This window comes from Miscanthus floridulus, chromosome 16 (genome assembly GCF_019320115.1).
Source record: "Miscanthus floridulus cultivar M001 chromosome 16, ASM1932011v1, whole genome shotgun sequence".
NCBI lineage: Eukaryota > Viridiplantae > Streptophyta > Magnoliopsida > Poales > Poaceae > Miscanthus > Miscanthus floridulus.
This window is the reverse complement of record NC_089595.1, coordinates 85,987,573-86,000,292: the sequence shown is the minus strand read 5'-3', so window position 1 is coordinate 86,000,292 and position 12,720 is coordinate 85,987,573.

The window sequence follows — 12,720 nt, the reverse complement described above, 5'->3', positions numbered from 1 at the left end:
AGCCATTTTGTTTTGGTGATCGAGACACTTAGTGAGTGTGATCACAATTAGGATCGATAGCCGTACTATTAAGAGGGGTGAAACTCGTATCGAAATGCGGTTATCAAAGTGCCACTAGATGCTTTAACTCATTGCATATGCATTTAGGATCTAGTGGAGTGCTAACACCCTTGAAAATGTTTATGAAAATATGCTAACACATGTACACAAGGTGATACACTTGGTGGTTGGCACAATTGAGCAAGGGTTAGAAACTTCACCAGCGGAGTGTCCGCCCGTAGAGTGTAGATAGTCCGACGGTACCACCGGCACCCTATATAGAAAAGACAGGGTCTCACAGGGTGGACCAAACACTGGCCTCAACTAGACTGGCACGTCCGATCAGTAGAAGCAGTGAAGACGCTGGCGTCGGTCTTTGACCGGACGCTAGGTCACTTTGTGATTGGACGCTGACGGGGTGCGTCTGGTCCCACTGATGTGGCAATGCACAGAGGAGACATTGAGTGACCGAATGCTGGGTGAGTCCGGTCGGGCATGACCGGACGCGTCCGGTCGTGAATTTTCGCGAATGGAACCTTACTAGAAATGACCGGACGCTGAGGTCCTACGTCTGGTCACTTTGAGTAGCGCGTCCGGTCACTACTTAAATGTACCGATGACCATTGAGATCGGGCGATCAGTGTTTGAAGCCGATGACACGTGGTAAGTATCAGGCGATCGAACGCTGGGGTCCTACGTCTGGTCGATGAGCGTCCGGTCACCACGAGCAGTGCCAGTGAAGGGGTACAACGGCTCTATTCCGTGGGGGCTTCTATTCAAGCCCCATGGCTGGCTCTAGCTCACCCTCTTGGCCATTTGCATTGACATAGCAACCTTGTGAGCTTAGCCTAAGCCCTCCCACTCAACTCCACCATAGATTCATCATCTTTGTGAGATTGGGAGTGAACCCAAGTGCATTGCTTGAGTGTTTGCATCTAGAGACACTTGGTGTTCGTGTTTTGCTGTGGGGTTCGCTTGTTACTCTTGGTGGTTGCCGCCACCTAGACAGCTTGGAGCAGTGAGGATCATCGAGCGGAGGTTGGTGATTGTCTCTGGCTCTGATCGTGGTGATTGTGAGGGGTTCTTACCTTTCCTCGGCGGAGAGCCAAAAGGTACTCTAGTGGATTGCTCGTGGCTTGTGTGATCCTCATCTTGTGTTGGTTGTGCGGCACCCTATTGAGGGTTTGGCGTGTGATGCCAATTAGCGCATGAACCTCCAAGTGAGTGAATCGCCACAACGAGGACTAGCTTGTCGGCAAGCAAGTGAACCTCGGTAAAAAATCATTGTGTCATCATTTGATTCTGCGGTGATTGGTCTTCATTGATATTCATTCTTATGATTGATTGGCTCATTCCTCGACATGGCGGTATAACCATCTTGCTCACTCTCTCTATATTACCGCAAACTAGTTGTCAAGCTCTTTAGTGTAGCTAGTTGTGAGAGCTTCTTAGTTTGGTTAGTGTGGCTCTTTAGTTAGCCTTTGAGAGCACACTAACTTAGTGTAGTGATAGTTATTGTGTGGATAGAAACTACATAAACTAGAATTGTGGTAGGTGGCTTGCATTTTAGTAGGCTAGCGCAACACTCGCTTCGCCTCATAATTGTCTATCCGATTTGTTAAGTGTTGTTGTAGAAATTTTTAATAGGCTATTCACCCCCCCTCTCGCCATTAGGACCTTTCAAGTGGTATTAGAGCCAAGATCACCATGATTTGAGGCTTAACAACCTTCGGTGTAAGAAATGACTCAAATCAACAACACTAAGAAGCCACCCCAATTTGATGGCTCAAACTATCCCTATTGGAAGGCTAAGATGACAACTTATATCAAGTTAATCAATAGGAAGGTTTGGAAGGTGGTGGAGACCAAGATTGAGATTGATGATGAAGAGGCTCCCACCGCCACCGAAGAAATGCTACTTCAAAATAATGACATTGCTCTTAGTGCCATCCATGATGCTTTGGATGAGAGAACATTTGAGAAAATCAAGAACATTGAGAGAGCTCATGAGGCATGGAAAAAAATTGGAGGAATCATTTGAGGGCACTCAAGCCATGAAGGGTGCAAAGGCATACATTCTCAAAGAGAAGTTTGTAAGCTTCAAGATGAAGGAGGATGAGAGTGTGCCGGAGATGTTCCATAGGCTTCAAGTGCTTGTCAATGATCTTAAAGCACTTGGAGAAGAGGTGAAGGACAAGGACTTCTCCCACAAGTTCTTAAGATGCTTGCCTTCAAGATTTGGCACAATGGTCACTATTCTAGTGAGGAGTGGTTTGGACACCCTGACACCAAACCAAGTGTTGGGAGATATAATGACCGATGATACATATAGAGATAATGATGAGAAGGAAGAAAAGAAGGAGAAGAAAGATGTGAAGAAGGATGACAAGAATAAGAGTGTGGCATTCAAGGCCACATCATCCAAGGGCAAGGCAAAGCAAGATACATCAAGTGAAGATGATGACTCATGGGATGATGATGATGATGAGAAGATGGCTCTCTTTGTCAAGAGATTTGGGAAGTTCATGATGAAGAAAGGATACCGTGCTAGAAGGAAGAAATCTTCATCCAAGAACAAGGAAGAGTTAAGAAGGTGCTTCAATTATGGAAGCAAAGATCATCTTGTTGCTCAATGCCCATACAATAGTGACAAAGATGATGACAAAAAGAATAAGAAGAAGGACAAGAAGGAAAAGAAAGAGAAGAAGGACAACATGACCTTCAAGAAAAAGAAGGGTGGTTCATATGTGGTCACTTGGGATAGTGATGCTTCCTCAAGTGATGATGATGATAGTGATGATGACAAGAGCACCAAGAAGAAGGCACTTGCAAGCATTGCTATCAATGAGAAGCCTTCTCTCTTCGACACTCAATCATGCTTCATGGCTAAGGCCACTAAGGTACAAATTTGTGATGAGGAACATGATAATGAAAATGAAAATGAAAGTGATAGTGATGATGATGAACCTACTAAGGATGAACTATTTGACATGCTAGAAGATGCTAAAGAACACTTTGGCATTAAGAGAAGGGAATGTAAAAGCTTGCGTAAGGAACTAAAAGCCCTTAAGCAAGCCTTTGATGAGCTCAATGCAACTTATGAGAGGCTAGAGGAAGCCCATGAGAAGCTTGGCAAGGCCCACAAGAAGCTTGAAAAAGCTCATTCCTCTTTGCTTAATGAACAAAATAAAAAGAAGCATGTTGAGACTTGTGATGTAGGCTTGACTTGTGATATAATTGATGAATCATTATCTATGCCTATCATTGTTGCTCCCATTAACCCTTCTTGTAGTACTTCTACTTCCACCTCATCTAGTAGTAATAGTTTCACTTGTGATGCCTCACTAATGGTTGAGAATGAGAACCTCAAGAAGGAGGTCAATAAGCTCATTCACACCTTGGCTAAGGCCTATGGTGGTGAGGACCGCTTGCTTATGTGCTTGGGTATCCAAAGAGCTTCTCTCTACAAAGACGGATTGGGCTATACCCCTAAGAAAGGCAAGGTGGCCTTTGCTCCTCACAAGACTAGTTTTGTGAAGAACAATGGTCGGTTTTACACTAGTTATAAGCAAGTTGGTCATAAAGAGCATGAATGCAACAACAAGAGCAAAAATGCTAATGTATCCTCCATTAAGCTTGATTCTTTCTATATGCTTACCAAGGGTGCAAATGGTGTAAAGGCTAAGTTCATTGGTAAACCATGGATGGGCTCAAAGAAGAAAGCCATTTAGGTACCAAAGAGCTTGGTCACTAACCTTCAAAGACCCAAGCAAGTTTGGGTACCTAAAAAGAATTGATCTTCTTTTGTAGGTCAATTACAAAGCCGGAGGAAGGCATTGGGTTCTTGATAGTGGGTGCACTCAACACATGACCGGTGATGCAAGAATGTTCAACTCAATCAACACCAATGGCAATGATGGTTATGATAGTATCACATTTGGTGACAATGGCAAAGGGAAGGTCAAAGGGTTTGGTAAGATTGCAATATCCAATGACATGAGCATATCCAATATGTTGCTAGTAGAGAGCTTGAACTTCAACTTGCTATCCATGGCTCAATTATGTGATCTAGGATTCAAATGCATATTTGGGGTAGATGATGTAGAGATCATAAGTGTAGATGGCTCTAACTTGATCTTTAAGGGCTTTAGATATGAGAATCTATACTTGGTTGATTTCAATGCTAGTGAAGCTAAATTATCTACATGTTTATTCACTAAGACTAGCATGGGTTGGTTATGGCATAGAAGGCTTGGTCATGTTGGAATGAAACAATTGAATAGATTGTTTAAGCATGACTTAGTTAGAGGCTTGAAAGATGTTGTGTTTGAGAAGGATAAGCTTTGTAGCTCTTGTCAAGATGGCAAACAAGTTGGAAACACCCATCCTAAGAAAAGCATGATGAGCACTAGTAAAGCATTTGAGTTATTGCACATGGACTTGTTTGGGCCAACTAAATACACTAGCATTGGTGGTAACAAATATGGTTTTGTGATAGTGGATGATTACACTAGATACACATGGGTATTCTTTCTAGTAGACAAAAGTGATGTGTTTGCAACATTCAAATTATTTGTCAAGGGCATTCACAATGAGTTTAAAACAACCATCAAGAGAGTTAGAAGTGACAATGGTAGTGAGTTCAAGAACACTAGAATTGATGAGTTGTGTGATGAATTTAGAATTAGACATCAATTCTCGGCCAAGTACACTCCACAATCAAATGGCCTTGTTGAGAGGAAAAATAGAACACTCATTGATATGGCAAGGTCCATGCTTAGTGAGTATAATATGAGTCAATCTTTTTGGGCCGAAGCTATCAACATGGCTTGCTATTGTAGCAACTACCTCTATTGTCACCCATTGAAAGAGAAGACACTATATGAGCTCTTGAATGGTAGAAAGCCCAACATTGCATATTTTTGGGTCTTTGGTTGCAAATGCTATATCTTGAAGAAAGGCACTAGATTGGGCAAGTTTGACAAGAAATGTGATGAAGGATTCCCACTTGGTTATTCCACTACAAGTAAAGCATATAGAGTTTGGAATTTGGATAGTGGTACTCTTGAGGAAGTTCATGATGTTGAATTTGATGAAACCAAGGGTTCACAAGAAGAGAATGAGAACTTGGAAGATGTTAGAGGCATTCAACTTTCAAATGCCATGAAGAACATGGATGTTGATGAATTGAGGCCTAGGCAAGTGAATGATGATAAAGATCATCAAGTGCAAGTGCTCTCTAACTCAAATGTGCAAGATGATACAAATCAAGCTAGTTCAAGTGGCTCTCATGACAATGAACAAGATCAAGTGGCTAGTACATCACCTCAACCTAATGATCAAAAAATACAAGCAATCAAGTTCCAATGCTCCAACCAACAAATATTGTAGGGGATCATCCATTGGACACTATAATTGGTGATATTCCTAGAGGTGTACAAACAAGATCAAGATTGGCTTCATTTTGTGAGCATTTCTTATTTGTGTCATCCATTGAACCAAAGAAGATAGATGAAGCATTGAAGGATGTTGATTGGGTGAATGTTATGCATGAAGAATTAAATAACTTCACAAGAAATCAAGTATGGGAATTAGTGGAGGGATCAAAGGGACACAATGTGATTGGAACCAAATGGGTCTTTAGAAACAAGCAAGATCAAGATGGTATAGTAGTAAGGAACAAAGCAAGATTGGTAGCACAAGGTTATACACAAGTTGAAGGTCTTGACTTTGGAGAAACATATGCTTCGGTTGCTAGATTGGAAGCAATTAGAATCTTGCTAGCCTATGCTTATGCTCACAACATTAAGCTCTATCAAATGGATGTTAAGAGTGCATTTCTCAATGGTTACATCAATGAAGAAGTATATGTTGAGCAACCTCCCAGTTTTGAAGATGACAACAAACTCGACCATGTGTACAAGTTGAAGAAGGCATTGTATGGCTTGAAGCAAGCACCTAGAGCATGGTATGAGAGATTGAGGGACTTCCTACTCTCTAAAGGGTTCATGATGGGCAAGATTGACACCACTCTTTTCATCAAGAAGATTGGAAAAGATTTATTTGTATTTCAAATATATGTTGATGACATCATATTTGGATCAACCAATCAAGATTTTTGTGAAGAATTTGGAAAGATGATGGCTAATGAGTTTGAGATGTCCATGATTGGAGAGTTAAGTTACTTCCTTGGTCTTTAAATCAAGCAATTGAAGAATGGTACATTTGTGAGTCAAGGCAAGTATATGAAGGACATGATCAAGAAGTTTGGCATGAGTGATAGCAAAGCCATTAGTACACCAATGTGAACAAATAGCAACTTGGATAGTTATGCAAGTGGAAATATGGTGGATCAAAAATTTGTATCGGTCTATGATTGGAAGCCTACTCTATGTGACCGCATCAAGGCCGGATGTCATGTTTAGTGTATGCATGTGTGCAAGATTTTAAGTCTCACCAAGAGAAAGTCATTTGAAGGCTACTAAGATAATATTGAGGTACTTGAAGCATATACAAAATGTTGGTTTGTGGTATCCCAAAGGAGCAAAGTTTGAGCTAGTTGGTTACTCCGACTCAGATTATGCGGGATGCAAGGTTGAAAGGAAGAGCACCTCAGGCACATGTCAATTGTTAGGAAGATCACTTGTTTCATGGTCATCAAAGAAGCAAAATAGTGTTGCATTATCAACCGTCGAAGCCAAATACATATCCGCTGGTAGTTATTGTGCACAAATACTTTGGATGAAGGCCACTTTGAGTGACTTTGGAATCAAGTTCAAGAAAGTGCCATTGCTATGTGACAATGAGAGTGTAATCAAGTTGACCAACAATCCGGTTCAACATGCAAGAACAAAGCACATTGATGTCCGCCACTATTTCATAAGAGATCACCAACAAAAAGGGGACATTTGCATTGAGAGTGTAGGCACCAAAGATCAACTTGCCGATATATTCACTAAGCCATTGGATGAGAAAAGGTTTTACAAGCTAAGGAATGAGTTGAACATATTGGATTTCTCAAATATGTGTTGATGCACCCCCCCCCCACTCATATGACATGCCTCTCCTTCTAGCAATCCAAGGTAAAAGTTGATTGGCATGGCATGCAATCTTGCTAAGGACATGTTTAGTGCATCTAGATATCTTTCACATTTAATAGGCTCATTCATGAAAATCAAATAAATTTGATGATTATATGGTACCACTATTGCTTCTATGCTTATTTTGATCAAGTGGTAGCATATGACATGTTTGTGGGCTTGTAAACCTAGTGTTTGATCTAGAAAATGAGCTCTAAGTGTTTAACTCAACATGGTACAAGATAACCCTTATTTGGAGGTGTGAAGAAGCTTGTCCTTGGATCAAACCGAGTTAAATATCTTTGGCAAATGATCTAGATTGGACCAAATTTGGGAAATTGATCCTCACCCCATTGATTGACATTGATAATCTCAACCTATCTACATTTTGAACCTTTGTGGTCATTGATGACAAAGGGGGAGAAAAACAAAGATATTAGTGTACTAAGATAATGAAAAGGCAACAAAGGGGGAGAACTTGACATAGGGGGAGAGATATGACAAAAGAAAGGGATCAATTAAATTAAAATTTTGAGCACACAAGTAGGGGGAGCAAGCTCATGAACTTGTATGGTGCATTTAAATGTGCATTTCATATGTTTACTTGCATGGCACAAGTTTTAAATTTCAATATCCATGCTTGTGTGGTGTATGCTAGTTGTAGGTTTCAATGATGAAATGAAAAACTAGCATTCATAGGTTATCTAGCGATTTCATTTCCAAATGGTATCAAGCTAACCATGGTGCTAAGGATGGTATATTGGTGCACTCTGATTGGTATCACGCTTCAAAGGTCCATATTTTATACCTTAGCATCATTTGGTAGACATTGTCTCCTATATTTCCTATCTAAGCATATGTGCAAGCTACAATCCAAACTCTTAACACATATGTAGGGGGAGCAATTGCTACCATGCGGGGTTCATGAAACTTGTCCATATTCTTTTACACATGGTAAATATGCTTGGACAAGCAACAAGGATTCAATTGAATTTCAATTCATATCTTTGTGTAAGGGTTGTCATCAATTACCAAAAAGGGGGAGATTGAAAGCTCTAGTTTGGTTTTGGTGAATTGATGAAACCCTAAGTGCTAACCTAGTTTATCAAGTGATCATGAGATAGGTAGCACATTCCAAGTGGTGAAGAAAATGAAGATCATGACATGATGATGGCGATGCCATGGTGATGATCAAGTGCTTGGACTTGAAAAGAAGAAAGAGAAAAACAAAAGGCTCAAGGCAAAGGTATAATTGGTAGGGGCCATTTTGTTTTGGTGATCGAGACACTTAGTGAGTATGATCACATTTAGGATCGATAGCCGTACTATTAAGAGGGGTGAAACTTGTATCGAAATGCGGTTATCAAAGTGCCACTAGATGCTTTAACTCATTGCATATGCATTTAGGATCTAGTGGAGTGCTAACACCCTTGAAAATGTTTGTGAAAATATGCTAACACATGTGCACAAGGTGATACACTTGGTGGTTGGCACATTTGAGCAAGGGTTGAAACTTCACCGATGGAGTGTCCGCCCGTAGAGTGCGGACAGTCCGACGGTACCACCGACACCCTATATAGAAAAGATAGGGTCTCACAGAGTGGACCGGACACTGGCCTCAACTGGACCGGCGTGTCCGATCAGTAGAAGCAGTGAAGACGCTGGTGTTGGTCTTTGACCAGACACTGGGTCACTTTGTGATCGGACGCTAACGGGGTGCGTTCGGTCCCACTGACGTGGTAGCACACAGAGGAGACATTGAGTGACCGGACGCTGGGTGAATCCGGTCGGGCATGACCGGGCGCGTCCAGTTGTGAATTTTTGCGAATGGAACCTTACTGGAAATGAACGGACGCTGGGGTCCTACGTCCGGTCACTTTGAGTAGCGCATCCAGTCACTACTTAAATGTATCGATGACCATTGAGATTGGGCGATCAGCATTTGAAGCCGATGACATGTGGCAAGCATCGGGCGACCGGACACTGGGGTCCTACGTCCGGTCGATCTGACCGGAGCGTTCGATCACCGCGAGTAGTGCCCAGTGAAGGGGTATAATGACTCTATTTCATGGGGGCTTCTATTTAAGCCCCATGGCCGGCTCTAGCTCACCCTCTTAGCCATTTGCATTGACATAGCAACCATGTGAGCTTAGCCTAAGCCCTCCCACTCAACTCCATCATAGATTCATCATCTTTGTGAGATTGGGAGTGAATCCAAGTGCATTGCTTGAGTGTTTGCGTCTAGAGGCACTTGGTGTTCGTGTTTCGCTGTGGGATTGGCTAGTTACTCTTGGTGGTTGCTGCCACCTAGATGGCTTGGAGCAGCGAGGTTCATCGAGCGGAGGTTGGTGATTGTCTTCGGCTCTGATCGTGGTGATTGTGAGGGGTTCTTGACCTTTCCCGGCGGAGAGCCAAAAGGTACTCTAGTGGATTGCTCATGGCTTGTGTGATCCTCATCTTGTGTTGGTTGTGCAGCACCCTATTGAGGGTTTGGTGTGTGATGCCAATTAGCGCGTGAACCTCCAAGTGAGTGAATCGCCACAACGAGGACTAGCTTGCCGGCAAGCAAGTGAACCTTGGTAAAAATCATTGTGTCATCATTTGATTTCAAGGTGATTGGTCTTCATTGGTATTCATTCTTGTGATTGATTGGCTCATTCGTCAACATGGTGGTATAACCATCTTGCTCACTCTCTCTATATTACCGCAAACTAGTTGTCAAGCTCTTTAGTGTAGCTAGTTGTGAGAGCTTCTTAGTTTGGTTAGTGTGGCTCTTTAGTTAGCCTTTGAGACCACACTAACTTAGTGTAGTAACATAGTTATTGTGTGGATACAAACTACATAAACTAGAATTATGGTAGGTGGCTTGCATTTTAGTAGGCTAGCGCAATACTCGCTTCGCCTCATAATTGTCTAACCGATTTGTTAAGTGTTGTTGTAGAAATTTTTAATAGACTATTCACCCCCCTCTAGCCATTAGGACCTTTCACCAGGGCCAATCAGTGGTCAAACATCCCATACCCAGGGCATTTCCTACTCGTCCTAGATCCCATAATCAAGGACATGCACTTCCAGAAGGTCCTCATCGATGGAGGGAGTGCCCTCAACATCCTCTTCACCGGATCTATGGAGGAGCTAGGGCTCAAGAAGGAAGACCTCATCCCCATGGACTCTCTATTCTAGGGAATCATTCTCGGGAAGGCGTCCCTAACCTTGGGATAGATTACACTGCCGGTTCAGTTCAACACTGCTAAGCATTTTCGTGTCGATTATGTCAACTTCCACGTCACCAATTTCAACATGGCGTACCATGCCATCCTCGGCCGACTAGCTCTTGCCAAGTTCATGGTCGTTCTGCACTATACGTACCTAGTGCTAAAGATGCCGACAGAGCAGGGGTCCTCTCCCTGGGCACCAACCTCGACGTCACCTACAACTATGAGAAGGAAAGCTTTGCGCTCGCTAAGGCAACTGATATCTCCATTCGCATGCAAGACTGCATCGTGACTTCGTAGCTGATCACTCCAAAGGGCCTAGAGATCCCAACCACGGAGGTCGCCTGAGCATCCACCAAGTCCAAGGAGGTAAAGGAAGTGGCCCTCGTCCCAATGACCAGTCCAAGACTGCTCGAATCAAGGCCAGCCTCGAACCTAAATAAGAAGACGCGCTCGTCAGCTTCCTAAGGGAGCATGTCGATGTGTTCATGTGGAAACCTATGGACATGCCCAGTGTGCCTTGGGAGCTAATCGAGCACTCTTTAAATGTCTCGATGACCGCCAAGCCAATGAAGAAGAAGCTTCGACGATTCGTGCAGGACAAAAAGGAGGCCATTAGGGTAGAGATAACCCGGCTCTTAGCTACCGGTTTTATTAAAGAGGTGTATCATCCGGAGTGATTAGCCAACCTGGTTCTTGTAAGAAAAAAGTATAAAGAATGGAGAATGTGCGTTGATTACACCGATCTCAACAAACACTGCCCTAAAGACACCATCGGCCTACCTCGCATTGATGAGGTCATAGACTCCACGGCCGGCTGTGAGCTCCTATGCTTTTTAGATTGCTACTCTGGTCATCACCAGATCATGTTAAAGGAAGAAGACTAGATCAAGATGTCATTCATCACTCCCTTCGGTGCCTACTGCTACACGACGATGTCCTTCAGGCTCAAGAACGTGGGTGCAACCTTCAAAGAGCCATCCAGCACTGCCTCAAGGACCAGATTGAGAAGAACATCAAGGCTTATGTTGATGACATGGTGGTCAAGTCTAGGACTGCTAACAACCTCATCGCCGACCTCACCAAAGTTTTCAAAGCCCTAAAAGTATACCGATGGAAGCTGAATCCTACTAAGTGCATTTTCGATGTACCATTCGGAATCCTGCTAGGCAACATCGTCAGTCACCATTGCATCAAAGACAACCTAGAGAAGATAGTGGCGATGACCAACATGAAGCCACCGACCTGTGTCAAGGATGTCCAGAAGCTAACATGGTGCATGGTGGCTTTAAGTCATTTCATATCTCGTATGGGCGAAAAGGGACTCCCCTTCTTCAAGCTACTCAAGGCTCAAGATAAATTTGTCTGGTCGGAGGACGCTAACAAGGCATTCGCCAAGCTCAAGCGGTTTCTCACCACACCTCAGATCATGACCGCCCCAAAAGGATGAAACCCTGCTAATCTACATCGTAGTGACCAACCGGGTAGTCAGCACCACCATCGTTATTGAACGAGAAGAGGTCGGACATGCATACAAAGTCCAGCGCCTAGTCTACTTCATTAGCGAGGTCGTCAACAAGTCTAAGACTCGCTACCCATAGGTCCAAAAACTATTGTACGCCATCCTGACCACATCTCGGAAGCTTCGCCACTACTTTGATGCCTACCACATAGCAGTAATCATGGAATACCCACTTGATGACATCCTCCACAACAAGTAAGCCAGTGGCCGCATCATTAAATGGGTGGTCGAGCTCGGCACCTATACCATCAACTTTAGGTCTTGCCACACAATCAAGTCGCATGTGCTCACCGATTTCATCGCCGAGTGGACAGATATGCAGACTCCTGTCCTAGTCGACCACCCCGAGCACTGGACCATGTACTTCGATAGGTCTCTCAACCTCAACGGTGCTAGGGTAGTCATATATTTCATCTCTCCATCGGGGGATAAGCTTCGCTATGTCCTCCATCTACACTTCCGAGCATCTAATAATACCATTGAATACGAGACGGCACTTCATGGTCTCCATATAGCTATTGAGCTCGGCATTAAATGCCTCTAGGCGTACGGTGACTCCGCTCTCATAATTAACTAGCTCAACAAGGATTGGAATTGCACCAACTAGAAGATGGACACTTACTGCGTCGTGATAAGAAAGTTATAAGACAAATTCTATGACATTGAATACCACCACGTGGTCTGGACCAATAATCAAGCAGCCAATGAGCTATCAAAGATAGGATCAACCCAGGCTAAAGTTCTAGCCAGAGTGTTCGTCTAGGACCTTGTGGCCCCTTCCATCAAGTAGGAACAAGAAGGCGTTGAAGAAAAACCACCTGCCGAGTAGATAGTCGCAACGGTCCTTGGGCCGAGCAGTGATTGG